Genomic DNA, 13539 nt, shown 5'->3' with positions numbered 1-13539 from the left:
ACTCCCAGATACTCCTCTCGGTTCCTTGCTTACCTATAGTATTTACCACCAACTAACACACTACATGTTTTATCTTTTTTGTTTTGTTTTGTCTTGTTTTGTGTTTTGAGATGGAGTCTCGCTGTGTCACCAGGTGTGAGTGCCATGGAGCCATCTTGGGTCACTACAACCTCCGCCTCCCGGGTTCAAGTGATCCTCCTGCTTCAGCCTCCTGAGTAGCTGGCACTACAGGTGCCCACCACCACGCCTAGCTAATTTTTTGTATTTTTAGTAGAGACGGGGTCTCACCATGTTGGCCAGGATGGTCTTGGTCTCTTGACCTCGTGATCCACCTCCCTGGGCCTCTCAAAGTGCTGGGATTACAGGTGTGAGCCATCGCTCCCGGCCCTTTTTTGTTTTCATTGTCTGTCTCCCCACTAGAAGGTACTCGCTATAAGGGCAGGGATTCGTGCATCTTACTCATGGTGTTTCCCACGTGGCAGATGCTCACTAAAGATTTCAAACGAGAAACTGTGATGGACTTGTTCTGTAGATGAGGGAACGGGGGCACAGAGACCTGCCCATGGTCCCCTGGCAGGAGGAAGTGGGGTCTGGATTCCACCCCAGGGCTGTGTGGCTGCAGGACCCCAGTGCTTGACTCCAGATTGCTGAGGGCTGTGAGTCCCTGGCCAGCCCAGACACAGTCCTGCGGCCCAGGCTGAGCATTCTCAGACCTTCACGGAGGTACCCACTCTCCCGTGAGCCTCCTGCTTCCTTTGCCCAGGGCCATCCCAGGTTGCCCTGGCCCTTATCTGACCACCTCACCTTTCATTACATTGGGAACTGGGAAGGACACTGGCCCAGATCGTGGGAGAGGACGGGCTTGGAGGCTAGGACAGCATGCAGAGCTAGACACATCAGCCTCCAGAGGATAATGAAAAGCCTAGGCGGTGGGGTGACCTCTCTGGTCAGACCTCACCCACTCCCCTTCACAGGCAAGGGTGCAGAGGTTGCCACCTACACACAGGTCCACAGCCCTCATTTCACAGCCCAGCAGCCTGAGACTCAGAGACAAGAGGGGCCCAGCCAAGGTTACAGTCAGCCCAGATTTCCCACTGCACGTCTGTCCCTTCTGCACCGAGCCAGGCCCATGAAGGTTATGGAGCCGGAGGTCCTGCCTCAAGTCACTTATGAGCAGGCAGGTAGCACAGGGCAGGTGCTAGAGACAGGAAGACACAGGCCTGCTCACAGGTCACCTTGCCTCCGTCTCCAGGGTCAAGTCTGAGTCTAGGAGCACCTCTGCCAGGGGCCCCCCAGCATCTGGCTGGAGGATTACCCCCCTCCCTGGTCTGTTGGCTGATGACTCCTGGCACAAGGGATACAGGTGGCCTTTGTACTCGGCTGTTCCTGAGCAGTGCCCTAAGTAGGGGGCAAACTTGTAAGGCAAAAGCCAAGGCAAACCACCGCATTCCCTGGCATGGACATCTATTCCCAGTGCCCGCTCAGCTCATGGCCACGGTCCTCAGCCTCCAGAGGCCTCAGCATCATAATAGAGTCTAAATTGCACCTTTCAGAGATGCTTGATAGATAACCAAGAAGCATTTGGGAGGCAGGGACCCAAGGCCTTTCCGCTCCACTGTCTGTGGGCCTCATCCATCTTGGCCAGAGGCTCCCCTGCCACCCCCCGCCCCCCAAGGCCAGCCTGAGGCTGAGCCCTCTGGCTACAGGAAAATAGGGCGGGGCCTAGGGGTGGCGAGGAAGATGGCACATCTCACCAGAGGAGTCTTTAATTGCCTGGGTGCCTGGCTGCCTTTTTATTCCCTTGTTGTGTGTTTCATAGTTTATGCGGCCATCAAATTAAACTGGTAAATCGCCTGTCTTTTATGGGATCGCTTGTCGTCCTTGCGTGGATCCCTCACACTTCAGCGTCGTATGAGTTACGACCTGCCAGCTCCATGACTGACAGCCGGATCCTTGGCGGGCCACAGGGGTGGGGGAGGGGAGCAGTGGGATGGCTCCGGCTGTAGGTATCCAGGACCCCCCCCCCCCCGCTTAGCTGGGGGCCCTGGGGCATTATTCTTGGCATTATTCTTGGCTCTATCAGTCCTTGGCCCCTGACAGCCTCCAGGACAGAGAGGCCTGGGTTCAAGTCCTGCCTCTGCCACTTTCAGGTCATGTGATTTCTTTTTTGAGACAGGGTCTCACTCTGTCACCCAGTCTGGAATGCAGTGGCTCGATCATGGCTCACTGCAGCCTCGACCTCCCTGGGCTCAGGTGATGCTCCCACCTCAGCCTCCTGTGGAGCTGGGACCACAGGCGTGCACCACCACATCTAGCTAATTTTTGTATTTTTTGCAGAGATGGGGTTTTGCTATGTTGCCCAGGCTGGGCTTGAACTCCTAGGTTCAAGCAATCCGCCCACTTCAGCCTCCCAAAGTGCTGAGATTATAGGCATGAGCCACCACGCTGGGCCTCAGGCTATGTGATTTTGAGCAAGCTGCTTGCCCTCTCTGAGCCTCGATTTCCTCATCTATAAATGTGGTCATAATAGGGGCCCTTACATGGGAACTTACAATTCAGGGTTCACTGACATTTTATGTGCAGAGTACCCCCTCCTGAGTGCGATCTGGATGCCCCTGACGCATCCAGTTTAAAAGCCGCCACAAATTTCTGCCTCCCCAGACACGCGGCCTAGCTTCTGCAGTAGCTGCTTGTCTCTGTCCTCCATGCTCCAGTGGCCCGTTCTCTACTCCCCTGCTCCTGGCTGCGCCTTCAGGACAGGCTGACCCCTTATCAGCCTCTGTGAAGTTGAGATGTTGCCCCCCCGCCCACCTCAAACTGTGTGGGTGCAATCCTGCCCCTCCCCCAAGCCATGCTGGCAGCCTTGACCCTATGTCTGGGCCGCACAGAGCTGGTGGATGGGGCCATCAACTGTCCCCTCCTATGGGGCCGTGTCAGCCTCCTATGGGAGGCCCTCCAAGCTGGTGGCAGGGTGGAGGGGTTGGGAGAGGTAAGAGGGTTTTAAATGGGCCTTTGTCATCAGGTCACCTAGTGGCCAGAAATAGTTTCTTACCTCCTCCATGCCACACTCACTCCTACCCCTGAGAAGTCCTGAGGCTTCTCTCCCTCCCCTCTCCGCTCCCTCTGCAGCCCTCCCCAGAAGCTGTGCTCACGGTGCATTAGACCCTTTGTGGAGCACCTGCCCAGTGTCACGAGTGGGGAGAAGACAGCAGCTTCCCAGGTTTCCCAGGTCTAGGGGAGCAGTAGGGAAGCTGAGTGTGGGTGTCTGCACCCAACTGCAAAGCCTTTACAAGCCACTGACACCGAGCTTCTTCCCCACCACTTGCGGTGGCTTATGGCCGACTGTCTGCTGCTCAGCCTTTGCCGGGGACCCCGCTGCTGGCTCCTGGCCCTCATGGAACCTGAGGATGCTATTTTCTATTCATAGGCATGTCCCAGGAGCTTCCGGAAGCCAGCAAGGAAACAGCTCACATCCCTGTCTGGCCTCGCTCCCGTGTGTCCTCTTTCACCTGCCCCATCCCTGGGATGGGGGCATCTCAGGCAGGGCCAGGTCAGGAGAGGAAGTGTCCTGCATGCAAACTCTGTATGTAGGAAAGACAAGCACATGCTCACGTGCATGGATGCTGGTCACGTCTCCCCCACCCCCACTCACCCCTCAGCCTCCTTCCTGCCTACCTGCCTGCCACTGTCCTTAGGAATCTGGCTGCCCGTGTAGCCTGGCACTGGTGTGTGGCTGCTGCAGACCCTGGGGTCCTCTGGCTTTTCCCTACTTCCCAGCCCCCAGGTAGGGTCTCTTGCAAGGGTCTTTCCCCTGCCAGTCCCTCCCTTCGGCAATAATTCCTGTGTTTCCCCTAAACCTTGCCAGGCCTTCAAGTCCTCACTGAGAATGCTGTGCAGGCAGACTGTGGGCAGAAGCAGTTTCTCAGCTCCAGAGCAGGAAGGGCCAGTGGGACCCCAGTCCCACCTCCCACTAGACAGGAAGCCCCACCAAGGCACAATCATCTCCAGCTCTGTGACGGGGCTTCAGCAAACCTTTGTTTAAATTAATGAGAGACCCCACCTTCCTGGGGGCTCAACTGCAAACAAGACAGCGGGAAGAGGGCCAGGAGGTAGACAGGGCAGGCCGCTGCCTCCTGGTGCTCAGGGAGACCCAGGGAGAGCTCCCCTCCTTCTTCCCAGGAAGCCCCTTTCCTGCGAAGGCAAGTAGACCTGGGGCCTGCCTGGCTCAACCCAGCTGCTCAGCCTACTGTGGGGTGGCCTTGGGTCTCAAGTCTTTTTTTGAGACAGAGTTTCGCTCTTGTTGCCCAGAGTGGAATGCAATGGTATGATCTTGGCTCACCACAACCTCCATCTCCTGGGTTCAGGCGATTCTCTTGCCTCAGCCTCCCGAGTAGCTGGGACTACAGGCATGCGCCACCAAGCCCAGCTAATTTTGTATTTTTAGTAGAGATGGGGTTTCTCCATGTTGGTCAGGCTGATCTCGAACTCCCGACCTCAGGTGATCTGCCTGCCTCGACCTCCCGAAGTGCTGGGATTACAGGGGTCTCAAGTCTTTATCTGCAAAATGTGGCCATAAACTATCTACTTCCCTGGGCTCTTGTGGAGATAAAGTAAGGTTTCTTTCAATGCTTAGCAGAGTCGTATTCAGAATGAGGGGACTATTACTGTTACTAGCAATGAGCCGTGCTTCCCCGAGCCCCAGACATGAACTGCAAGAAGAGAGGGGAGCCTTGAGTTGTGTGAATGAGGCTTTTCCAAGCCCTAGTTCAGGCAGATGCCCCAGGGACTGCAGGCCCACCAGAGGCATCTCCTTAGGGCAGGGGCTAGATGCCATGGCCCTCAAGGGCTTTCTAACTCCAGCTCCCACCAGGGCAGGGTGCCAGCCAGCCACACCCATCACCCTAAACAACTTTGCTCTGGATCCTGTCCACTGGTATCATTTAGAGCTTCTGATGCATGGGGGCTGGGGCGGGGATTCTTTTAAGACCTAAAGTTAATTATTTTTCTAATTTCATGCTGCATGCATTATGCATCAGCTGTTATCACTAGCGGTAATTGCAGACAGGTATGCAAATCCACTATAAATGCACCTAACTGCATAGGCCGTCTGGGCGGTGCTGGTGCCAGGCGGCGGGATGTCCTGAACTTCAGAGAATGTAAATCGCTTTTAAAAAAACAAGACTTTAGAATTGTGTCTTAGGAGGTTAATTATATTGATAATAGTGTTCGATATTAAACCATTCAAGGCCAGGAGGGGTGGGGGGATGAAAGGAGACACGTGTAATTTTGTTCCTTTCTCTCTTGGCGTTATTTAATAAGATGCGCCTACACCTGATGTTTCTGTCTGTCTGTGTCCATTTTTAGTAAAGCTGCCTAAACTGAGACTTAATTCCTTTAGGAAAGGGAAAAAGAAAGCCCAGTGGGCTGGGCGAGGTGGTTCCTTGTAATCCCAGCACTTTGGGAGGCTGAGGCGGGTGGATCACCTGAGGTCAGGAGTTCAAAACCAGCCTGGTCAACATGGTGAAACCCCGTCTCTACTAAAAATACAAAAATTAGCCGGGTGTGGTGGTGCGTGACTGTAGTCCCAGCTACTTGGGAGGCTGAGGCAGGAGATCCACTTGAACCTGGGAGGTGGAGGTTGCAGTGAGCTGAGATTGTGCCACTGCACTCCAGCCTGGATGACAGAGTGAGACGCTATCTCAAAAAAAATAAATAAATAAAAGAAAGCTCAGTGGAGTTTCAGAGTGAAGGAGAGGGGCTAAAGGTCTTTATTTTGGGGGGCGAGGAAAAGGAAGAGCAGCAGCACCAGCAGGGCTGGGGACAGTCCCCAAGAACAGGGCTGAGGCTGTGGGCTCTGCGCTGCTTCCCTCCTTAGCCTCCTTTAGGATCCTGGGCCGCAGCAGACGGCCTGGAGAGGAGCAGTATGACTAGGAAAGGCTGGTGATGGGCGACACTCACTGATCCTAGATCAGAGGCTTGGCACTAGGCTCTGAGGGCAGGGCCTCTCAGGGGCTGAGAACAACCCTGAGAAGGTGGGAGGCAGGTCCTGCTCCGTCATCAGTTTACGGATTGCCTCCTCCCCCTGGAATGTAAACTCCTACAGTTAGGACATGGTCTGCCTTGTGCCTGGCATGGAGCCTGGCACAGAAAGTACTCAGTAAACATCTGATGAATGAATGAACAGGGCCACCAAAAGGGAGGCCCCTGAACCTAGACCCAGGGCCGGGTGGTGGTAGAGAAGAGGGAGGCTGGCCTTCCTGCAGCCCACCCCAGGATGCCATGGTGACCCAGGGTGCCCTTACCACAGCAGCCCAAAGAGGCAAAGGGAAGGGTCTGGATTGTGCCACAGATGGCAGAGGGGTGGCCACAAACCCAGGCCTCAGACTTGATATCCGGAGCTCTCCCCTTCCCAGGTCTCCTACCACCTGTCTCAGCTGCCCAGTGGGACCTCTGTGGCCCCAAAGGGAGACTCTTGGCCGTCCCTACTCACCCCCACTGATATGGATGCTGGCCTGGCACTGCCCAGCCACGTGTCTGTCTCCAACTATCAGAGGTGAGCCTCACTTTACTACAGAGGCCTTTTCCCCTCCCGCCCACCCCACAGATACACATACGGATGGAACTCGCCACTCAGGACCCTGGAATCATGAGATAAAGGACCTCAGTGATTGTCTGCTTTTTGTAGATGAGGAAAATCTAAGGCTCCGCATGGATGAGACAGGGTGGAGACAGAGCCCTCCAGCAGCTTCGGCAGCCTCCCCGCCCATCTCCTGGGGCCTTGGCGCCCAACTTTAACCCTTTCCCAGGGGTTTGGCACAGGGAGGGTGCTGGGGTACAGTGTCCCAACTCCAGCGGGGTCTCATGGGGGCTGCACTTCTCCACCAGCAGGTTCGCAACCCCTCACGCCTGTGGGCTCACTCACGCCTGTGGGCTCACTTACGCCTGTGGGGCCACTCACACCTGGGGGGCCACTCATGCCTGTGGGGTCACGCCTGTTAGCGTTAGCAGTAGCTAGCAGGGCTGGGTGCTTGAGTGTTGGGCACGTCAGAATGCTCTCGCCAGCTGGCCACAGCCTGTGTGGAGGGGAGAGGCTGCATCCCCAATGCAGAAAGGGGAGGCACGCAGGGAGGGGCAGACTTGTCCAAGGTCACACGCTCACAACCAGAGGGCCAGGCCCCAACCCAGGTCTGTCTGCCCAGAGCGTTTGTTCCTTGCCTCCCTTTGCACAGAGCCACTGAGCAGATCTTCCATGGCAGCAGGCCTGGGGGGCAGCAGCTGCTCCCCTACAACCTAGGAATGACCCCCATGCCCTCCTAGGGACTGGAGGGGCAGTAGGGACCAGGGCTGGGCACTGGGAGAGGAGCAGCTGGGAGCACAGAAGGGCTGCAGGGCAGGGGCCCAGCTCAGGTTCAGGCGCGTTCGCGGCCCCGCTGCCGGGCTGGCGCACTTTTATAATAAATAACAGCAAATAGCCCATCCGCAGGGCATCTTTCACGCCGGTGGCTAATAACACGGCTATTAATGCCCCCGCAGACGGCATGCACGCTGTGCCGCTCTGACGAATGTCCCAGGCCCTGGTGCAATCATAAATCAACCCCTCTCCTGAGGAAGAGCGTGGGAAGTGTCATTTTCCATCTTGGTAATGAACTGGGGCTTCCCTGTCCTGCCCAGGGCACGGTGGCTTAAGGTGGCCTGGGATTTGTGTTTTCCGAGGTGAGGTGCAGCCTCTCCCTCCGGCCTCCAGGGATCCTTGGAGGAGTCAGCTCCACCTCAGTGGGAGGGAGCGCTCACCGCCTGCTGTGTGACCCTTGGGGCACTCGCTGCCCTTCTCTGGGCCTCAGCTGGCTCCTGTAACCAACAAAGAGGCTGAACTGGAAGCCAGTGCAGACGATGCCCAAGGGCCAACAGGAGCAGGACCTTGGGCAGTAGCTTTGGATCAACCCCACCCTGGGTCCCCGGCCAGACAGCAGGTAGCAGACCCTGCTACCCAGACAGCAGACCCTGATGTAGACTTGTGGACTCCCTCCCGTTCAAGGGCAGCAGGCACCAGGGAAAGTAGCCTAGGTTACCAGAGCTCCTGCCTACCACCCACCAGGCCTCACTGCCACCACCGTTAGGGAGGGGGCTCAAAATGAGATTTCCCCACCCCACTGCAGGGCCATTTACTCCAGGAGAGGCCACGCCGTTACATCCCAGGTCCAGCTGCTGGGTAGAGCCCAGCAGCACAGGGACCACCAGGTGGCAAATGATGCTTATGCCGGCAAGCAGAAGCCGCCAGCTGCGTGAACTGCGTGAGTGGGTGGATGGGATGGAGCCGCAGACCTGTGGAGACCCGTGGAGCTCTGGCCGGGAAAGGGGTCTTTGGAGGGCGGGACCCAGCTGTCTGGGCGCGAGGAACCCTGGGCCACCCTGGAGCCCTTCCGAATTCACGTCCCTCTTCCCTCGTCCTTGGGCCTTACCTCCTTCGTCGCTGCAGCCCAGGAGCCCTCTGGGTCCGACGAGTTGCTGGTCTGAAGGCCCACGCCAAAGTCACGAAGCTGCAACTCGGGACACCGTGAGCTCAGATGGCGCTCACATTCCTGGCCCCGTGGTCCTACCAGGCCTTGTACCACTAGGGACACAGACCTCAGACCTGGGGTGACTGGGCAGTGCTGGGGCACCCCAGGGCACAGAGAGGGGATCCGGTGCCTCAGTCTTCTGGTCTCCTGGCGTTCAGATGAGGCTGCGGGCCACAGTCAGCAGCATCCTTGGCACCCTAGGCTGCGGGCGCAGCTGGCTTCTCCCTGCAGAGTGAGGGTCCTGCGCACAAGGGGTACAGGGACACCCCTCTGGGCCCCAGGACTCCTGAGGGTGGCCTGAGGGGGTTCCGACTCCCTGTTCGTCGGGCATGCCCTGTGGCCTGGCACCCAGCCCCGAGCAGGGTGGCCTCTGCTGCTTGCTACCTCCACGGCCCTTTTCAACTCTTGCCCTTTTGTCTGCAGGCCGCCACCTCTTCTGAAAGGCCTCTGCGTGGCTTTTGGCTTTTACCCCCTTTTGGTTTACCAAGGCTTTTTTTTTAAATCCCTTTAAGTCACTTGGCAGAATGGGCTGGGTGCAGAAAGCGTTCTTGCATGACAGAGCTGAGAGGGAGCCACTCTCCAAAGGCTCCGTATTCCTGTCACTCAGGCTGCGTCTCCGGGGGGAAGGAGGGGTCCATTACCCCGCTGAGGAGTTCAGATGTTCACGGTGGGGCTGGAGCTGCTGACACGTACAGCTGAGCTGTCAGGCCCCCACATGCCCTTCTTTGGGAAGATGCTTGGGGGGCGAGGGCCTCAGTCCCGCTTGGCTGCTCCTGTTTGTAGAGGTTTCCTTGCTGGGAAGGTAGGGAGGATGGGTTATTCCCGCTTCACCCCCTGGTCTTGTCTTTCCAAAAAGGAATCCATCTTCTCGCCCACTGCCTGCTTCCTTACCTGCCAAAAACAATACCAGTAATTAAGCCCAGAGACATGAGGGACCGCATTGGGACAGCATCCATCAGGGCCACTGGGCTGCAGCCCCCTTTGCTTTGGATCCTGTTTTTTTTTTCTTTTTTGAGATGGAGTCTCACTCTGTCGCCAGGCTGGAGTACAGTGGCGCGATCTCAGCTCACTGCAACCTCTGCCTCCCGGGTTCAGGCGATTCCCCTGCCTCAGCCTCCTGAGTAGCTGGGACTACAGGTGCAAGGCACCACACCTGGCTAATTTTTTTTTGTATTTTAGAAGAGGTGGGGTTTCACCATGTTGGCCAGGATGATCTTGATCTCCTGACCTCATGATCTGCCTGCCTTGGCCTCCCAAAGTGATGGGATTACAGGCATGAACCACCGCACCCAGCCTGGATCTGGATCCGGTTTTTTTTTGTTTTTTTTTGTTTTTGTTTTTGTTTTTTTTTTAAATGCCACTTGCCCGTGAGCCAGGGAAGGGCCTGGGGTTTTTCTCCCCATCTCCTGCCTCTTTCCAAATCCTGACAACAGTTGGCTATGCATAGTGCCCAGCCTTGCAGCTACCTGGTTTTCCCTCCCTGGGGGTGGAAGGACTGGGAAGAGAAAAATGAAGTTTTTTGAGCTCCTGGCCGTGCAGGGCCACCCGCCCAGCCCAGAGCTGGCTCCAATTCCCCCAGCACCTGCTCTTCTTGCTAAATGTCATTCAAAAGCTCCAACTGGACCGCCATGGCCTGGGCTTCCAGAACAAGCACTGCCTTTCCCCACCATGGGAAGCAGAACCATCAGGGAACTGGGGAAGTTGGGTCTCCATGTTCCTGGCCTCTGTCCGGTGCCCACCCCACTTCCTAGGTGGGGGGTCAGTCCTCAACACCGGCAACTGCCCTCCCCTTCCGCACAGACGGAGGGCAGGGCACGCTGTTCCAGAATCCAAAACAAAAGCCCGAGCCCTCCCCAGCACCTCTCATTAGTGCGGCATGTGGAAAGGCCGTGGTGCCCTGGTGTCCGTATTCCCCCTGCAGGAGCCCCTCTTTGGAAAAGGGCTTTTATTACACATCTGAGAGTGCTCGCTCTGGTTTGAAATCAGATCCAGATGGGCTCAGCTGCATCTGGGCACTTTTCTTTGTAGGGCCTAAGGTGGCTGATTTGAGAAATGCTTGTTGGAGGCTGTTACAAATAAAAACAGGGATATTGGGGTTCATGTTTTAATAAGCCCAGCACCCAGATAGGGGGTGGCTGCCCACGGGACTCACAGCCTGGCAGGGAAGGCATTCGGGAAGGGTGTGTGCCAGCCAGGTGGTGTGCAGGCTGAGACTGATGGGGTGGACAGGGTGGCGGGGGGAGTTTTCTTGGGACAAGCTGCCCTAGGAGAAAGGAGGTTTCAGAGCCAGCAAGCCCCATGGGACATCGATTCTGAATGCCCAGTGCCTGATGAATACTACAGGTGGGGCACAGGCCCTGGAAGGGGTGCGGTGGGGCTTACGCAGGAGGGAAGATGAGGACAGAGTCCCTGCCTGCGGGGGGGAAGGCGGCCGGCTCCAGCACAAGCCCTTATTGCTATTACCACCCGCGTGATTTCATCCAATTATAAATTGTAATTTCTCCATGAAAGCGAGAGATGGAGAAAGTCCAATGAGGTCATCTGCCTCCCTGGCCGGGGCGCAGAAATTGTTTTATACCAATGGGGGTGGGGCAGGGGCAGCAGGCTTCGGCATTTTGAGAGGATGACGGCCGTGTCCTGGGAGCCCAGAGGCTCCAGCCAGCCGTGGCCGCTGCCTCCCGATAAAGAGAGAAACCACTGAGCTCTGCTTTTGAAATTAAGAACCCAAAAAGGAGGCAAGTTCATCCCACCGGTGTGTTCGCCTCAGACCCTTCCCATAGCTTCTCAGCTTTATTCTGAGAGTGTCCCATAGCTGTCAGGATAGAGGCAATGCTGCTACGGTAGTCTCCAAGGGCCCTGCCCAGCCCACCCGCCGTGTCTGCCACTACTGCCCACTAATGCCCTGAGCTGGCTCCAGCCTGGCCCTTCACTGTACTGTTCCCCTTCTGTAAGAATCCATGCAGACGTCATCCCTCCCTTCCTGCAATGGGCCACCCTCCCCTTGGCTTGTGTGGTCCTGTGAACCATGACAGCAATGACATAGCATGAAAAGAATTGTCTCCCTGGCTTCAAGGGAGGACCTGAGGCTGGATCCCCCAGCGTCTGGCTCAGTGCCTTGCACACAGTTGGTGCTTAATAAATGCACTCAGCGAACTTCCCATCTGCTTCCTCATTTAGAAAACCAAGGCACTAAGTGAGGCTCTTGGTGCCCATCCAGCTTTGTATGTCCTCAGTCCGCCTTCCCTGCTGCAGCCCCCACCCCCACCTTCCCTGGGGCCTGCAAAGCCTCCTGGAACCCCAGTGCTGGGATACTGGGCTCCTCGGCGTCTGTGCCCTTGATGAGTGGGGCCTCTCAGGCTTCTGGGGTGTGTATTGGTTTTCCAAGTGAGTCTGGCTGGCAGTGGTTGGGAGGTGTGAGCTCTCCAGCAGCACTGTGGCTCTTCCCTTGTGTGGGTGCATAATGATGATCATTAGTAGCCACCTGCATTCACTGAACCAAAGGAGGCCCAAGAATAAATATGTAAATGTGTGCGCCTGGCAGACACCTCCCGCCAGAGCCACAGCGCCCCCAGTGGCCACCCTCCTGGCTCGAGTGAGTGGAGACCACACCGTGTGAAGTTAGTGGTTACACTCATCCCCTTGGCCTCCCCTGTTCCCACAGGCTCCAGGTCTGGTCTCCGTGCTCAAAACCAGTAAACCATTTTTTGAGTCAACATCATAAAAGCTTCCATTTTGAGTAAAAGTACTTTGAGATGCTTACACAATTCTACTTTTGTTATCATCAATAACATCACCACTGTATTAAAAGAAATTTGAAAGGAGGGAGAAAACGCCAAGTCCCCAGTCTCACATCTCTGCATTACCCTCTGCATTTTGGCTGAATCTGCCCATACATATATGCCAGGGGACAATGCACCTTGTCCTTTCCCAGTAATTTCTCCCTTGCCTCTTCCCTGAGCTTGGGAAGACAGCATGGCTAGCAGGTCAGGGAGGACCACCTCCATTGTGTGGACTAAGAAGAGGGAGTGGGACTTGTCCAGGGTTATACAACCTGAAGCAGAGTCAGGGCCTCAAACTCCAGGCCAATTTCCTTATGGCTACACTACTCCTAGACAGCGCAAGAGAAACAGACCATCCACCAAACACTGCACTGAGGGGCCCTGGGCTTCTCCTGAGGCTCTCTTGTGTACCCCTCCATCCATACATCCCTCCATCCTTCCATCTCTCCCTCCATTCCTCAATCCCGCCATCTCTCAATCCCTCCATCTCACCATTTCTCTATTCATCCATCCATCCATCCATCCATCTATCCATTCATCTCTCCATCCATCCATCCTTCCTTCTCATTTCTCCATTCACCGATCCATCTCTCCATCTGTCAGCCCATCCATTCATCTCTCCATCTGTCCTTCCATCTGTCTCTCCATTCATCCTTCCATCTCTTCATCCATCCATCCCTCCATCAATCTATCCATTCATCTCTCCATCCATCCTCCCATCTCTCCATCCTTCCATCTCTGTATTCATCCTTCCATCCCTCCATCTCTCCATCAATCCATCTATTCACCTCTATCCATCCATCCATCTCTCCATCTTTTCATCCATCCATTTCTCCATCTATCTCTCCATCTGTCCATTCATCCATCCATCTCTCCCTCTCCATCTATCCATTTCTCCATCTTTCCATCTACCCATCTCTCCATCCAGCAAACATATTCTGAATTTAATCATGCTCCAGGCATTGTACAAGACATTGGGGATCCAAAGAGATGCCCCCATCCTCCAGGAGCTCACAGTCCAGTGGGGAGGGCACTGGTTTTCAGAGGGCTACAATCTGAGGCACACACAGGGCAGTATGGGAGCCAAGAGCTTTGAAGATGATGATGCTGTGCTGTGGTTCTGGGGTACTCCCATGTCATGACAATCACACGTGAGCTCAGTGGCCATCCAGAGGGGGGCAGGTCTGGCTGGGTTTTCCCTT

At 55.9% G+C, this 13539-nt stretch overlaps 2 protein-coding genes across 5 annotated transcripts in view; one reads left to right on the top strand and one right to left on the bottom strand.

The window, feature by feature from the left end:
* The window catches only part of MACROD1 (mono-ADP ribosylhydrolase 1), a 169104-nt gene that overhangs the window by 53790 nt on the left and 101775 nt on the right, over positions 1–13539 (top strand). The gene's annotated exons all lie outside the window — the stretch shown is intronic.
* Positions 1–13539, bottom strand: part of FLRT1 (fibronectin leucine rich transmembrane protein 1) — an 82920-nt gene that overhangs the window by 5038 nt on the left and 64343 nt on the right. Inside the window, exon 2 of one of the 2 annotated variants that reach the window (XM_031653660.1) lies at positions 8460–9449. The gene's annotated coding sequence lies outside the window, so the exon portion shown is untranslated. Of the gene's footprint in view, positions 1–8459; positions 9586–13539 lie in introns of those variants that run through there. The other variant, XM_003909634.5, reaches the window with a different exon arrangement.

This window comes from Papio anubis, chromosome 12 (assembly GCF_008728515.1).
Source record: "Papio anubis isolate 15944 chromosome 12, Panubis1.0, whole genome shotgun sequence".
Lineage (NCBI taxonomy): Eukaryota > Metazoa > Chordata > Mammalia > Primates > Cercopithecidae > Papio > Papio anubis.
This window is presented reverse-complemented; position numbering and strand designations above follow the sequence as displayed.